Source organism: Oncorhynchus keta, chromosome 32 (assembly GCF_023373465.1).
Source record: "Oncorhynchus keta strain PuntledgeMale-10-30-2019 chromosome 32, Oket_V2, whole genome shotgun sequence".
NCBI classification, from domain to species: Eukaryota; Metazoa; Chordata; class Actinopteri; order Salmoniformes; family Salmonidae; genus Oncorhynchus; species Oncorhynchus keta.
In genome coordinates, this window is record NC_068452.1 from 9,364,403 (window position 1) to 9,382,521 (window position 18,119).

The following is an 18,119-nucleotide window of genomic DNA, read 5'->3' on the forward strand; positions in this document are numbered from 1 at the left end:
GTAGCCTTAAGACAAATAGATGGATCCAAAGCACAAGGGATGTGTTCTCTCTGAAGTGGAGTCTCATTCAGAGAGGTTCAAGGCCATGGTACAATGGGGGAAGGAGTGCTAGGTCAGAGAACGATAAAGGAGGGTGGTGAAAAGACAATTACTGCTCTCTCTCTCTCTCCCTCTCTCTCTCTCTCTCTCTCTCTGTAGATGTGTTTAGAAACATATTTTATTCTTATTTACAATAAAAGTGACTCCACAATAACACAATACATTATTTACCATTATTTTATATTGGGCACAAAATAATCTGAAACACAAACAAAACAAACAGGAAATGCATCCAATAAGTTTGTAGAGTCACAAGCTTGATGTAATCATTGTGTGCAAAGACTTTGTGTCCAAATACTAAACGTTTGACTGCTTTAATACACATACAGTATAAGTGAATTTGTCCCAGTACTTTTGTCCCAGTACTATGTACAAAAAAGTGCTTTCATTTCTAAATGGCTCACCCGATATGGATGAAAATACCCTCAAATTAAAGCTGACAGTCTGCACTCAGAGTCATGGTGTCATATCAAATCCAAAGTATTGGAATACAGAGCTAAAACAACAAAACATTTGTCACTGTCCCAATACTTTTGGAGCTCCACTGTATATACCTCTCAAACTCAATTCTTGACCTTGAAGCCAGTTCCATTGCATTTTTTCATTGTTACCTTCAAATCGGGGACTGCTTTTAGACGTGGAACACCAGGTGGGTGCAGCAACCAGGTAGAACCGAAAACCAGCAAGCTCCTTGACTCCATAGGGTAAGAGTTGAATACCTCTGCTACACACACACACACACACACACACACACACACACACACACACACACACACACACACACACACACACACACACACACACACACACACACACACACACACACACACACACACACACACACACACACACACACACACACACACACACACACACACTTCACACACACACGCACACACACACACTTTGTGTAGCAGAGGTATTCAACTCTTACCCTACGGAGTCTGGAGCCTGCTGGTTTGTATGTGTGTGTCTGGAGCTTGTGGTGAGAAGTAACAACAGACATACGCTTCATATTGCAGATGGCCTGTGGGTACCTTGATACAAAAATACATTTCTGCATAAACAACAATCATCCACCGCACTCACTTTTATTGTGAACAGCTGTGTAAACCCACCATAACATTTACTTCAGAGAGAAGGCAAGAGTGTAGTAGTACATTAAAGGCCCACTGATATTTACAGACGTTTTCGGGTCATTTAAATCCGTGTTTTTTTTCTTAATCCTTGGTCCTTTTGCCCTAGCGCTACACAGCTGATTCAAGTCATCATCTTTTCATCAAGCTTTGATGATTTGAATCAGCTTTAATATTTAATTGTTTGCATAATTTCTAATCCCCCTTATATCCATTGCCCCGTTTGACGTAGACTTCAAATTTTGTATACGTATCTTTCCTCATGCTGAACAAATTTGGATCAAGGACACTTAAGGTCCCTCAGGATATATTTTTTTCCATCTTGGACATTTTGGAAAAACGTTGAAAAATTTCTCATGGACCATAATTCCAAATAACTTTTCGGCCCATGGCACATCTCTTAACTTAAACAAGTTAAGGGATTGGTTAAGAGATGGCTGAGTTATTGATAAATAATCCATTTCAAATCTCCACAATGGCCTATCAATTTCAAACATTTTAGGGTAATAAAAAACATTACCATGATGAAAATGGTAAAGTTTGTTATTGACATCTTAAGAGATAAGGAAACTATACAATAACCTTTTTTGACTAACGTTAAAAAGCTTAAAATAATCACATAAAATCTTCTCATGGACTAAAAGTCACTCCAAAGTTGGTATTTAGACTCATCACAATAGTCCCTAAAGAGTTTGAGAAAATAACATTGACACATTCAAATATTGCCACACTACCAGTAGATGCATATTAGTACATATACTAAAACATGCAAAAAAGACATGCAATCAAAATGAACCACATGCCCAATGGTACATGGCTTAACTTTTAGAAGAGCTAAGGGATTGGTCAAAGTTGCAGAGTCAATGACAAATATAAAATCGGATTTTAGGTATCAATTTAAACCACTGTAAATCCACTAAACAGTGGCCTATCAACTTGAAACTTGGCATCGCTATTATGGATGTCCCTAAAAGGAACCAGACTGGATTTGGTAATGATATCTCAAAAAACAAGGAAACTATTAACTAATTCTTTGCATGTGTAATGCTGATGCTCAAAATCATCTGCAATCATCTTCTCCTCATATCTCCTCAGCCATATGCAGGATTCTCTCCAGATTTTGTATTTAGACTTATTGCAGACGTATTTAATGGTCTTGGGAAAATAGTTGCTGCATTCAAATATGGCCGCACTTTCCCTATAGATGCACATATGCTAATGCTAAAAATACTTTACAAACGACCTTCTTATGAACCATGAGTCAGATTGACTCCAGATTTGGTATATAGACGTAATAAATGAGTCTCTAACGAATATGAGGATGATTAGTTGCTGCAGTCAAAGTCAGCCACACTACACATTTTTTAACTAGGCAAGTCAGTTAAGAACACATTCTTATTTACAATGACGTCTGAGGAACAGTGGGTTAAACCACTGCGTTGTTCCATAGCAGAACTGCTTTGTTCAGGGGCAGAACTGCTTTGTTCAGAGGAAGAACTGCTTTGTTCAGGGGCAGAACTGTTTTGTTCAGGGGAAGAACTGCTTTGTTCAGAGGAAGAACTGCTTTGTTCAGGGGCAGAACTGCTTTGTTCAGAGGAAGAACTGCTTTGTTCAGAGGAAGAACTGCTTTGTTCAAAGGAAGAACTGCTTTGTTCAGGGTCAGAACTGCTTTGTTCAGGGGCAGAACTGCTTTGTTCATAGGAAGAACTGCTTTGTTCAGAGGAAGAACTGCTTTTTTCAGGGGCAGAACTGCTTTGTTCAGAGGAAGAACTGCTTTGTTCAGGGGCAGAACTGTTTTGTTCAGAGGAAGAACTGCTTTGTTCAGAGGAAGAACTGCTTTGTTCAGGGGCAGAACTGCTTTGTTCAGGGGCAGAACTGCTTTGTTCAGGGGCAGAACTGCTTTGTTCAGAGGAAGAACTGCTTTGTTCAGGGGCATAACTGCTTTGTTCAGGGGCAGAACTGCTTTGTTCAGGGGCAGAACTGCTTTGTTCAGAGGAATAACTGCTTTGTTCAGAGGAAGAACTGCTTTGTTCAGAGGAAGAACTGCTTTGTTCAGGGGCAGAATGACAGATTTTTACCTTGTCAGATCAGGGATTTGATCTAGCAACCTTTCAGTTACTGGCCCAATGCTCTAACCACTAGGCTACCTGCTGTCCCTAATACCAAAACCAATAACCCCACCGAAGATGTTCTATATCACACTAGGGCTATAAGAACTTAACCAATGGACATGGGGCCATGACATTTGGTATGTAAAACGTATGTATATGTCCTTTAGAAGCGTTGTGAATATAAAGACCAGTTGGTGGCACTACAGCTGTCATTGGCACCAGTGGCACCACAGGATACTAGAGCAATAACTTTTGATCAAGTGGACTTTGTCTCATTCAAATTAATGTGAGATTTAAATCATGCAGATGACCAGTGTGAAATATCGTATTTAGTATATCTGTATAATCACATATTATTGCCCTATTATGTGGTCTGAATGCAGTGAAAAGTGGATATTTTATTCAGGAAACTTAGAAACCGGAAATCCTACCGCTTGCGCAGTATGTGTATTACAGCTGTGAAAGTATTTTGGAATGCTAATGTTGTTAGGTGTCTCCTAAGAAGAGGTAGGTGCAGGAGTCAGGAGAGCAAGGAATTCCAGTTGGCACAGTCGTTTATTAGAAATCCCAACCCACCAACAACAGGCGGGGAAAATCACGAAACACACTGAGGAGAAAACTCTACTCTTAATAGAGTACCAACAGTACAACGACTGTGAGGAATATTTTATTTTTATGAACCTGTGGCGCAACCATGCACCCCTAACAGAGCTAACACAGCAAAATAATCCCGCACAAAGACTAGCAGGCAGCGGAGGTTAATAAACCCACCGAAATGAACTAATCAGACACAGGTGATAACAAGAACAGACAGACACAAATGAAAAGGAAAAATGCATCGGTGGCAGTTAGTAGGCCGGCGACGATGAACGCCGAGCACCGCCAGAACAGGGAGAGGAGCCACTGTCGGTGGAAATCGTGACAAATGTGGAGTGTACCAACTGAGATTAAATCATTTACACAAACAGATTTTGAGAAAATAAAGTCCTAGAATTCAAAGATTTCCGCAATAGACCTATACACTAACACTAAAAATATTTCACAAAACTTAACATAAACCATTAGTCAAATTTACCCCAGAATTGGAACATAAACTGAATACATGAAGTAATGATATTAACCCTTTAAATTTGTGGGAATTGCCATACGGTATAAAGATAACTTTATCACATTACTCAACAATATGAAAGCAGATCTAATTAAATGGAACAATCTTCCCATAAATCTTACAGGTACAATAAACCTCTTCAGAATAGCATGGTTCCTAAAATACCAATTACCCCACCGAAGATGTTCTATAAAACTGTATACTTGGCCATTTATGGACTTTATGGACAAATAAAACTCATAGAATCAAAATTACATTTTTAAATCTTCCTAAGTCTGAGGGTGGTTTTAACCTTCCAGAATTGGAATTGTATGAACTCGCCACCCAAGGATTTTACTTGTGACAGTTAAATGCAATAAAGCGGAAACAAAGGGTACATATTGAATTTGCGCAAGCTCATTTCCAGAATCTTTTCAGGTGTCTATTTTCAGAGGATATATCTAAAATGTCACGCCCTGATCTGTTTCACCTGTCTTTGTGATTGTCTCCACCCACCTCCAAGTGTCACCTGTTTTCCCCATTATTCCCAGGGTATTTATTCCTGTGTTCTCCGTTTGTCTGTTGCACGTTCGTCTTGTCAAGTTAACCAGCGTGTTTTTCCGTGCTCCTGCCTTTTTCCTTGTGTCGGTTTTTCTAGTCCTCCTGGTTTTGACCTTCTGCCTGCTCTGACTCTGAGCCCGCCTGCCTGACCATTCAGCCTGCCCTGACCTTGAGCCTGCCTGCCTCCCTGTACCGTTTGGAACTCTGACCTGGTTAATGAACCTTTGCCCGTTCTCGACCAGCCTCTTGCCTGCCCCTTGTTGTTTAATAAATATCAGAGACTAACAATCTGCCTCCCATGTCTGCATCTGGGTCTCGCCCTGTGTCGTTATGTAAAAACATGAACAACATCATAGTTAAGAACACTATAACAATATAGAAGAAAATGAAACATATTCTACAAGAACCAATATCATTCCTTAAAAAATCAAACCTATTGAACAATCCTTGGATAGCTTCTCAGAATCCTCCTATAAATTGGTCCACATGGAAATCTAAAGGCATAGAAACTGTACATGACTTGTTAGTATAAAATACATTTATTTCCATGACAGAATTAAACATCTATTTTGGACTGACCAGTGTAGATATTTTCAAATACATGCAAATTAAGATGTTGATTTGAAATCTTTTGGGCATGATTGCAATCTTGAGGGAATGCTATTTGAGCCAGAAAAGGATATTCATATGATAGGTAAGTACACAACAATGTTGTGAAATAGCACAGTTACAAATAGAAATCAAACTGGATGGACATCAGAAATAGAGGAAGGACTAAAAACAAACCAAATATATCTATTGTAATATAGATTGTGTCTGTAAAATGTGTATAATATGTATAAACTGAAGGTAGAAGCCTAAGTGTTATTGTTTATTAGTTTACTCCAATTGGGGGAGGTATGGTAGGATTAGCTGTGAATTATAAAGGTATATTCTAAAAAAAGTATTATATGTATGTACAGTTGTGTCACGCCCTGGCTTTAGATATCTTTGTTTTCTTTATTATTTTTGGTTAGGCCAGGGTGTGACATGGGTGATTTATTGTGTTCGTCTTGTCTAGGGGTTTATTAGATTAATGGCGTTGTGTTCAGTTTAGTTGTCTAGGTAAGTCTATGGTTGCCTAGAGTGGTTCTCAATCAGAGGCAGGTGTTTATCGTTGTCTCTGATTGGGAACCATATTTAGGCAGCCATATTCTTTGGGTATTTTGTGGGTGATTGTTTCCTGTCTTTGTGTTTCATGCACCAGTTAGGACTGTTACGGTTTTCACGTTTATTGTTTTGTAGTTTGTTCACATTTGAGTTTTCTTATTAAAGAACCATGAACTATAACCACGCTGCGTTTTGGTCCGCCTCTCCTTCCCAGGAAGAAAGCCGTGACAAGTTGAAGTCGTAAGTTTATTTACACCTTAGCCAAATACATTTAAACTCAGCTTTTCACAATTCCTGACATTTAATCATGATAAAAATTCCCTGTCTCAGGTCAGTTACGATCACCACTTTATTTTAAGAATGTGAAATTTCAGAATAATAGTAGAGAATGATTTATTTAGATTTTCCCATGATGTCAAGCAAAGAGGCACTGAGTTTGAAGGTAGGCCTTAAAATACATCCACAGGTACACCTCCAATTGACTCAAATGATGTCAATTGGCCTATCAGAAGCTTCTAAAGCCATGACATTTTCTGGAATTGTCCAAGCTGTTTAAAGGCACAGTCAATTTAGTGTATGTAAACTTCTGACCCACTGGAATTGTGATAGATTATTTCACTGTGTCTGTAAACAATTGATGGAAAAATGACTTGTGTCATGCACAAAGTAGATGTCCTAAGTGTCTTGCCAAAACTATAGTTGTTAACAAGAAATTTGTGGAGTAGTTGAAAAATGAGTTAATGACTCTAACCTAAGTGTATGTAAACTTCCAACTTCAACTGTATGTGTATATGTATGAATGTTTATGCATATGGGTATGTAAATGGATATATATTTACCCAAAAAATATATGGGGGATTTGAAATGATGCAGACAATAACATTGATGGAAGCAACAATCTATCCACAATATTAAAGCTGATCCATCACTTAAAAAATATAATAATAATAAATAAATAATAATAATTAAAAATAGTCTCTCTGCAAGGTTTTGTGTATCTGTATATAATTTTAGAAAGAAAGGGTCCAGATTGTCTAGCCCGTCTGATTTGTAGGGGTCCAGATTTTGCAGCTTTTTCAGAACATCAGCTGACTGGATTTGGGAGAAGGAGAAATGGGGAAGGCTTGGGCGAGTTGCTGTGGGGGGTGCAATGCTGTTGACCGGGGTAGGAGTAGCCAGGTGGAAAGCATGGCCAGCCATAAAAAAATTCTTATTGAAATTCTCAATTATGGTGGATTTATCAGTGGTGACAGTGTTTCCTATCTTCAGTGCAGTGGGCAGCTGGGAGGAGGTGTTCTTATTCTCCATGGATTTTACAGTCAGTGTCCCAGAAGTTTTTTGAGTTAGTGTGGCAGGAAGCAAACTTCTGCTTGAAAAAGCAGCCTTGGGGATTTCACCCAAGCGTCGGGAGCGGATCTGAACCATGCAAAGTTTTTCGGAAGATGGCGCGGTAGGACGGATGTGCCCGGGGGAGTTATCTCTCTGTGAGGGGGCCCTGAGGATTCTCGGGGTCCATTTTGAGACCTCCGGCTCAGCGACGCTGAACTGGAACATGGGTATCGCAGTGGTACGGAGAAAGCTAGCGATGTGGAAGGCTAGGTATTTGTCTTTTATGGGCAAGGTCCTGGTCCTAAAGGTGGATGTGTTGCAGTCTCTTTTGTATTTGGCTTACATCTACCCATTGCCGGCTTGTCTGAGGAGGCTTCTTGTGAGGCTTGTGTTTCAGTTCATGTGGGGTGGCAGGTACGAGTGGGTCGCCAGGGCACGCATGCTCTGTCCCATCTGGAGGGAGGTAGGGGGGTACCACATCTCCCCCTCAAGCTGGACGCAATTTGTGTCTTTCTTGTTAACGGAGCTTGCTCATCCAGTGATAAACCCGTCCGGTTACCTCCTGCGGGTGTTCTTCTCGTATCAGGCGAGAAGCGTAATGGTGTGGTCAAACACAGGTCCTCGGGTGGAACAGCTGCTGTGGCACTTTGGCCATGTGGCTGCGTGTGCACCCCGAGGTTGAAGTTGCCCGAGTAGGTTTAGATCACAGGCACCTGTACGAGGAGGTCAGACAGGCAGGGAGTCCGGCGCCTGTAGCGGCCATCTCGGCAGTGGTCTGGGAGGGAGTGCAGGTGCTGGGCCTGGACAACAGACTCAAGGACCTGAATTGGTTGAGACTCCACAAGTGCTTGCCGGTATGTTCCATCATGTACCGGCATAGTTTGGCGCAATCCCCCACCTGTCCAAGATCCTCTTGTGGCAGGGAGGAGACTGTGTGCCATGCCTTTTGGGACTGTGCCTTTGCCGGAGTAGTACGAGTGTTAGGTTTGGTAAGAGGGGATTTTGTATTGACGTGGGCCAGGTTAGAGAGGTGTAGGGAGAGCGAGAGGGACGAATAGGGACAGTTTTCTGCTCTGGCTTCTCATGAGTCTCTTTAAACAGGGGCTGTGGGAAGCCAGGCAGAACATGGAGAGGTTGGGGGGTGGAAGGGATAGTGAGGGTGGAAGGAGACTTGAGGGGGAGGATGAAGAGGGAGGAGAGGAAGTGGGGGCAGCATGCTGCCCGGGAGAGGTGGAAGGGGGGGTTTAGGGTTGGGTTTCATTTAGATTTGTAAGGGGGGAGATAGGGAAAGGTAGTTTGTAGGATAACTGGGAGGGAAGATGCTTCCCTGAGGTTTTGTTTTGGGGTTTTTGTTTAGTTAAATTAAAATACCATTATTGGAGTACGAATTAAAATTATGAGTTGTATTGAATGTAATAAATAATTTTTTCACATTCATGCATGCAAAACACTCACTTACATTACTGATTACACACACCGTTGTATATTGTACTTAGTTTACTTTATTTAATAAATATGTTTTGATACTCATCTCCACGTTGTCTCCCTTTTGTTATGGGCTTTGAGCCGGTTCGTGACAAGTGGGCGCTCGTCCGGGATCTTTGAACGTATTAGTTTGGGAGAACGTGGAGGTAATGTTAAATTCTGTACATGTTTGGTTTGCATATTTTGTTTGTTTGAGTTTTGATAGGCCCAGTATTGGTTGCCTTTGTGGTTTGGTTTGTGTGCTGTGTTGGAGAGAGTATAATGGTTAGTTTCCAGGCCCTGCCTAGCCTGGAAACTCTTGTTCTACTTTCTGTTGGGACATTGGTCTGAGGATGTGAGTAAATCAGTTGTGTACCTCATGGGAGATTTGGGTAGGGTAGTGGAACTTGCTATCCGGAGCTATAGCCTTTTTCCCCTGATAGGCTTAGCAACGTGTTTCATTTTTGGCATGGATAAATGTTTTATTTTTGTGTGGTGTCTGTGGACTGAGCAGTTGTCTCTGGGACAAATCCGTGGCTTGGTGGAATTTGCCTGCATGCTGGGGAGTTTTATTTCCTTGCCAGCGGGCTACAGTGCGTAAATACCCACCACAAATCCGCACGAAGACTAGTGAGTAATTGTAGATTTGGGGGAATTGGGGGAAGCTCCGTGTGGTGCTCAGGGTGATTGTCATTTCTCTGGTTGTGGTTTGATGTGCTCAGCAGAGGGGTTGAGCAAGATTATTTACTTATGACTATGGCGTCTTATGTAGACGAGTTCATTCACTTTCCATCAGAGGAACTGTTAGACTTATGTACTAAAGAACAGCTGTTGGAAGATCGCTGAACACTACAAGGGTTGAATGATTGAAATTAATGAAATTCTGTTACGTTGGGAAGTGAGTATGAATCGTTGGGCGTTGTTGTAAAAATTAAGAAGGACCCTGATGTTCTTTTCGTTGGCGTTTGTAGCTGATGCGGTCTCTTGTGCCCTGTTCCTGAATGTTTACGTGACTGGTGTCATGTTCTATCTTTCCTGTCTGTTCCCTCCTAGTCTTGTGTTCTTCTTTCCTCTTAAACATTGCTTCCTGTGCGCAAGGGTTGCTGAGGTCTGGGGAGGAGGTTGGCTGGGGCAGGTGTGAACATGTACCTCGTCAATTTGGGACGCAGGGGCTGTGTCAATTTGGGACGCCGGGGCCCTTGTTGGTCCCCGGTTTTATGGGGGGGATGTGACAACCCTCTCACTCTGTCTGCCGTATTCTCTTTGTTCTTGTTTCCTTATTAGGATGCCGGTGGGCGGAGTTGTTAGGGTCTTCAGCTACATTGGAAACACCTGGACCCGGTGTCCCAGGATAAATACACCACTTCCCCATTCATGGAGGAGACTCTCTCCAAGGACACCTTTATAGATTTAGTTGTGTATCTGGGTGGATTTTGGTTGTTTGCTTTGGCACCTTTCAACACCCTGCATTATCACATTCATGCATGCAAAACACTCACTTACACTACTGATTACACACACCATTGTATATTGTACTTAGTTTACTTTATTTAGTAAATATATGTTTTGTTACTCTTATCTCCACATTGTCTCTCTTTTTGTTACTGGCTTTGAGCCGGTTTGTGACAGTGAGCATAAGTTATTTAGCTCATCTGGTAGGCTCGTGTCACTGGGCAGCTCTCGGCTGTGCTTCCCTTTGTAGTCTAATAGTTTGCAAGCCCTGCCACATCCGACATGTGTCGGAGCCGGTGTAGTGAGCATGTATACCATGTGTGTGAGATGTATACTTTTATTTCAAAGTAGATCTGTTTAAGACTATAAAGAAACACACCGTGTGACCCTGATTTAGCCCACTGCAGTAAATGATTTTAAACAAGTGGATCAGAAGGAACCAAATCCTAAATGTTGATATTTGGTTGCGTGGTCAACCGAACACAATTTAATATTACTTTTGTAATACAGTAAATAGCCTATCGTACAAACATATGTAACATTCAACCTTAAAATGAGTATCACATCCGTGGCTAAATTTTGAGGTTACTACTACTGAACAAAAATAGAAACGCAATATTTTACAGATGTATAATGGTAATCTGGTCATCGGTCAATTGAAATATATTCATTAGGTCCTAATCTCTGGATTTCACATGACTGGGCAGGGGCTAAGCCATGGGTGGGCAAGGGGAGGGCATGGGCTCACCCCAGAATGGGTTTTCCCCTTTATTAGGGACAGAAATCCTCCAGTTTCATCAGCTCTCCGGGTGAGGAGGCCGGATGTGGAGGTCCTGGGCTGGCGTGGTTACACGTGGTCTGTGGTTTTTAGTCCGGTTGGACGTACTGACAAATTCTCTAAAATTACATTGGTTGAGCTTATGGTAGAGAAATGAACATTCAATTCTCTGGCAATAGCTCTGTTGGACATTCCTGCAGTCCTCTCAAATTGAGGCTTGCCATCTGTGGCATTGTGTTGTGTGACAAAACTGCACATTTTAGTGGCCTTTTACTGTCCCCAGCACAAGGCACACCTGTGTAATGATCATGCTGTTTAATCAGCTTCATGATATGCCACACCTGTCAGGTGGATGGATTATCTTGGCAAAAGAGAAATGCTCACTAAAAGGGATGTGAACAAAATTTGAGAGAAATATTATTTTTGTGCAAATGGAAAAATGTCTGGAATCTTTTATTTCATCTCATGAATAATGGGACCAACATTTATATGTAGCGTTTACATTTTTGTTCAGTATATAAATGGCTCCTTAAGTAATCAAAAAAGGGTGCATGTTCAAGATAGCATTCACAGGTCTGTGGAGATCTTCACAATAGCTGTAATCTGTACAGAATCTCAAACAGCATTGATCACTTGCACCATGTACTTTTAATGTCATCTCAACTGCAATCCAGATAATTTGGTTCTGCTATTAGATGAGGCACAATGATAACCCATTAATCAGTTGTATAAATACACAAAATATATTACATTGTATTCCAATTTGAACTGGATCTGCTTTCAAATGGTTGAAAGCACAGTGGTAGACATTTGGGTGACAGCTAAACCAAAAATGTCACGTTCTGACCTTAGTTCCTTTGTTTTGTCTTTTGTTTTGGTATGGTCAGGGCGTGAGTTGGGTGGGTTGTCTATGTTAGTTTTTCTATGATTTTCTGTGTTTGGCCTGGTATGGTTCTCAATCAGAGGCAGCTGTCAATCGTTGTCCCTGATTGAGAACCATATTTAGGTAGCCTGTTTTCAATTGTGTTTTGTGGGTGGTTGTTTTCAGTCTTTGTGTCGACACCAGACAGAACTGTTCCGGTTGTTTCTTTGTTTGTTATTCAGTGTTCAGTTTACTTTATTAAAAAGATGAACACGTGCTGCGCATTGGTCCTCACCTTATTCCACCGACGACGGCCGTTACAAAAAATCAGACAGTTTTTCCATTGGAATTTGGTTGTGCTTTTAGATGGTTGAAAGCATAGTGATAACACATTGGAAATTCAACTAACTTTTGGCTGTCTTTTTGAGTGGGTGAATATAGGTTGTAATCAAATTGATCAACGTCTCAAATATTACCCAATTGTCCACGTTGAAGTGACTTGGTGTGCCCAGTGGGTTACTTCTTAAATGGTTGCTGCCACTGCCGGGTACAGGATGGATGGGATGGAGGATCAATCTCCTGACAATTCCACGTGTGTATATGTTACGGATACAAGTATCCTGTGTGTGTATCCTGTGTTCTTTTCTCTACTTCTCCCCTCACAGGTGAAAATCATTACTCCCCAATCAGTCACCAATTCAATCATCAATCAGAAGACACACCTCCTCCTGTTTCCTACCCTATCACAGTTCCTTTCCCTTGGTTTAAAAACCCTGTCATTTGTTTGCTCTAGAGCTCAATCTCTCTGTAAATGCCATGTCTGTAGGTCTCTGTGTCTCACTCTCTCGTTGTGTATTAATCTCTCTTTTGTTTGAGCACCTCCATAGCACTTTGTCATCACCTATGAGTATTGTTTTGGTTATGGTGTTTGTTTGTTTGCTGGTGGGAGAAGGGGAAACCAAGACAAGTATGCCCATGGGCGACACTACCTGTAGGTAGACTTTGTTAAATACACTAGTTAGAACTGGGCGGACCACCCACTGTATTTTTGGTTAGCTGTTGTTAAAGTAGGCTAGTCTAGCTTAGGGGTGTTTTTGAATACTTATTGTTTCTTTCCTTGGGTCCAGCTCAGCCCCTTTTCCTGCCCCCCCATTACCGTGTGTTTTCAAATAAACCTGGAGTTTGACGGTAGATTTCAGTTGTCGTGGTTATTTCGTTCACACTTTTAAATTATCACTATTATAATTTGCCTGAGTTATGTTACGGGTCTCATTACCACCCCCCCCCTAGATTGTCGGGCGAAAAGGGATTCGTGACAGTATATATCTTGATTTGCAATGCAGTCCAATTCAAAGTGAATTTCTCTGGCCCTATCAGTCGACGTGATTGTTCGGATGTAGCATTGTTTGAATGGCCAATTTCTCTTGCTTTTGCTCAGGCAAAGACTGTGCTCTAGCATGCTGGGACAGAATGAAACCATGCCCTCCAGGTGAATGGCTGACTGATCCCACCTGAGTGTCTCAGATCTCCAAGGAGACGGAGGACACCAACAAAGTAGTGCAGATCAACACAAATACCTGTGGGCAACAGAGCTGTCTTGGCCTCCTGAGTGGTGCAGAGGTCTAGGGGTGTTACTACAGACCTGGGTTCATTTCCCAGGCTGTGCTACAACTCTGGGTGTTCCTTTCCTGGTTGCAGTCCTCACGAGAGCCAGTTTCATCATTTAACGCTTGATGGTTTTTTGCGGCTCCACTTGAAGAAATGTTTAACGTTCTTGAAATGTCCCAGATTGACTGACCTTCATGTCTTAAAGTAATGATGGACTGTCATTTCTCTTTGCTTATTTGAGCTGTTCTTGCCATAATATGTACTTGGTCTTTTACCAAATAGGGCTATCTTCTGTATACCACTACTACCTTGTCGCAACACAATTGATTGGCTCAAACACATTAAGAAGGAAAGAAATTCCACAAATTCACTTTTAACAAGGCACACCTGTTAAATGCATTCCAGGTGACTAACTCGTGAATCTGGTTGAGAGAATGCCAAGAGTATGCAAAGCTGGCATCAAGGCAAAGGGTGGCTACTTGGAAGAATCTCAAATATAAAATGTATTTTAACACTTTTTTTGCTTACTACATGATTCCATATGTGTTATTTCATACTTTTGATGTCTTCGCTATTATTCTACAATGTAGAAAATAGTAAAAATTAAGAATCCCTGGAATGAGAAGGTGTGTCAACTTTTGACTGGTACTTTACATGATATACATGGAGTACACAGTGCAATGAAATGTTTACTTGCAGGTTCACCTCTCGACAATGCAACAACATAAAAAAATGTAAAAGTCCCTAAGTGAATAAAAATAAAAGCTCAATTTCACCAATTTAGTAATGGGCAGTTTTTTTCTCTGCAAAAAGTTTACCAGCCTAGATGAAAATAACAGACATGAGTCAATTATGTTTACCTGTGGAATTAAATATTTTTATTTGATTTATTTCATCTTTATTTAACCAGGTTAGTTGAGAACAAGTTCTCATTTACAACTGCGACCTTACCAAGATATAGCAACTCAGTGTGACACAGACAACACAGAGTTACACATGGAATAAACAATAAACAATAAACAAGCCAATAACACAAAGTCAATGTCACAGTAGAAAAAAGTCTATATACAGTGTGTGCAAAAGGCATGAGGACGTAGGCAATAAATAGGCCATAGTAGCGAAGAATGTCAATTTAGTAGATTATCACTGGTGTGATAAATGAGCAGAAAAGTAAATAAAAACAGTGTGGGGATGAGGTAGGTAGATTGGGTGGGCTATTTACAGATGGACTATGTACAGCTGCAGCGATCGGTTAGCTGCTCAGATTGCTGATGTTTAAAGTTGGTGAGGGAAATAAGTCTCCAGGTTCAGCGACTCAATTCGTTCCAGGTTCAATTCGTTCCAGTTACTAGTGTAACCGACCGATGTGAAATGGCTAGCTAGTTAGCAGTGGTGCGCGCTAATTGCGTTTCAATCGGTGACATCACTCGCTTTGAGACCTTGAAGTAGTGGTTCCCCTTGCTCTGCAAGGGCCGCGGCTTTTGTGGAGCGATAGGTAACAATGCTTCGTGGGTGTCAGTTGATGTGTGTAGAGGGTCCCTGGTTCGCGCCCGGCGAGAGGACGGATTAAAGTTATACTGTTACATTGATGCTGTTGACCCAGATCACCGGTTGCTGCGGAAAAGGAGGAGGTCTAAAGGGGGGTGAGTGTAACCAATATGAAATGGCTAGCTAGTTAGCGGTGGTGCGCGCTAATAGCGTTTCAATCGGTAACATCACTCGCTTTTGAGACCTTGAAGCAGTGGTTCCCCTTGCCCTGCAAGGGCCGCGGCTTTTGTGGAGTGATGGGTAACGATGCTTCGTGGGTGAATGTTGTTGATGTGTGCAGAGGGTCCCGGGTAGGGGCGAGGGGACGGACTAAAGTTATACTGTTACACTGGCAACAGAGAACTGGAAGGAAAGGCGGCCAAATTAGGTGTTGGCTTTGGGGATGATCAGTGAGATATACCTGCTGGAACGTGTGCTACTGGTGGGTGTTGTTATCATGACCAGTGAACTGGGATAAGGTGGAGCTTTACCTAGCATAGACTTATAGATGACCTGGAGCCAGTGGGTTTGGTGACGAATATGTAGCGAGGGCCAGCCGACTAGAGCATAAAGGTTGCAGTAGTGGGTGGTATAAGGGGCTTTGGTAACAAAATGGATGGCACTGTGATAGACTGCATCCAGTTTGCTGAGTAGCGTATTGGAAGCTATTTTGTAGATGACATCGCCGAAGTCTAGGATCGGCAGGATAGTCAGGCCACGGAAGGAGTGTTGTATGGCATTGAAGCTTGTTTGGAGGTTAGTAAACAGTGTCCAAGGAAGGGCCAGAAGTATACCGCATGGTGTTGTCTGCGTAGAGGTGGATCAGGGAATCACCCGCAGCAAGAGCGACATCATTGATATATACAGAGAATTGAACCCTGTGGTACCCCCACAGAGACTGCAAGAGGTCCGGACAACATGCCCTGCGATTTGACACACTGAACTCTGTCTGCAAAGTAGTTGGTGAACCAGGCGAGGCAGTCATTTGAGAATCCAAGGCTATTGAGTCTGCCGATAAGAATACGGTGATTGACAGAGTCGAAACCCTTGGCCAGGTTGATGAAGACGGCTGCACTGTATTGTCTTTTATCGATGGCGGTTATGATATCGTTTAGTACCTTGAGCGTGGCTGAGGTGCTCCCGTGACCTGCTCGGAAACTGGATTGCACAGCGGAGAAGGTACGGTGGGATTCAAAATGGTCAGTGATTTGTTTATTAACTTGGCTTTCGAAGACTTTAGAGAGGCAGGGCAGGATAGATATAGGTCTATAGTAGAGGTCGAACGATTAATCAGAATGGCCGATTAATTAGGGCCGATTTCAAGTTTTCATAACAATCGGAAATCAGTATTTTTGGGCGCCGATTTGCCAATTATTATTATTTTTTATACCTTTATTTAACTAGGCAAGTCAGTTAAGAATACCTTCTTATTTTCAATGACTGGCTAGGAACGGTGGGTAATTGCCTTGTTCAGGGGCAGAACGGCAGATTTTCACCTTGTCAGCTCGGGGGATCCAATCTTGAAACCTTACAGTTAACTAGTCCAACGCAATAACGGCCTGCCTCTCTCTTGCTGCACTCCACAAGGACCGGCTGGTAACCTAGCACACACTGAAAAGGTGACAGGTTAGTGGAGGAGTGGCGGAGGGAGTTTTGAGCCATCTCTGCCCAGGGGAGAAACACCGCCCACTCCCCCAGCCGGTCCTGGCAATAGGACCGCAGAAACCTACCCATCTCTTGGTTGACTCTTTCTAACTGCCCGTTGCTCTCGGGGTGAAAACATTGAGGTAAGGCTGACCGAGACCCCCAGGGCGCTCCATAAACGCCCTTCAGACTTTAGACGTGAATTGGGGACCCCGATCAGAAACTATATCCTCAGGCACCCCGTAATGCCGGAATACGTGGGTTATAGGGCCTCCTCAGTCTGTAGGGCCGTAGGGAGACCGGGCAATGGAAGGAGACGGCAGGACTTAGAAAACCAATCCACAACAACTAGGACCGTGGTGTTGCACCGCGAGGGTGGAAGATCCATCAGGAAATCCACCGAGAGGTGTGACCACGGTCGTTGTGGAACAGGAAGGGTTGTAATTTCCCTCTGGGCAGGTGTCTAGGTGCCTTGCACTGTGCGCACACCGAACAGGAGGACACATAAACCCCCATGTCCTTGGCTAACGTGGGCCACCAGTACTTCCCAGCAAGAAGTGTCTGTCCGACCGATGCCAGGATGACCAGAGGAGGGTGAAGTGTGGGCCCAACAGATCAAACGATCGCGGACATCGAGAGGAACATACTTACGCCCAACCGGACACTGGGTAGGAGTGGGCTCTGAACGTGACGCCCGTTCGATGTCCGCGTCCATCACCCACACCACTGGTGCCACCAGGCAAGAAGCTGGAATAATGGGAGCGGGATCTGCGGACCACTCCTCTGTGTCATACATCCGGGACAGTGCCTTAACGTTCTGGGAACCTGGTCTGTAGGAGAGGGTGAAAGAAAAGCGGGTGAAAAACATGGCCCACCTTGCCTGACGAGGGTTCAATCTCCTTGCTGCTCGAATGTACTCCAGATTGCGGTGGTCAGTCCAAATGAGAAAAGGGTGTCTGGCCCCCTCAAGCCAATATCTCCACGCTTTCAGAGCCTTGTCAACAGCCAACAACTCCCGGTCCCCCACATCATAGTTTCGCTCTGCCAGGCTGAGCTTCTTCAAAAAGAATGCACAGGGGCGGAGCTTTAGTGGCGTACCCGAGCGCTGAGACAGCACAGGCCCTATCCCTGCCTCGGACGCGTCCACCTCAACTATGAAAGCTAAGGAGGGATCAGGATGAGCCAGCACTGGAGCCGAGGTAAACAGAGCCTTCAGGTCACCAAAAGCCCTGTCAGCCCCAGCTGACCACTACAGTCGCACCGGTCCCCCCTTCAGCAGTGAGGCAATGGGAGCAGCTACCTGACCAAAACC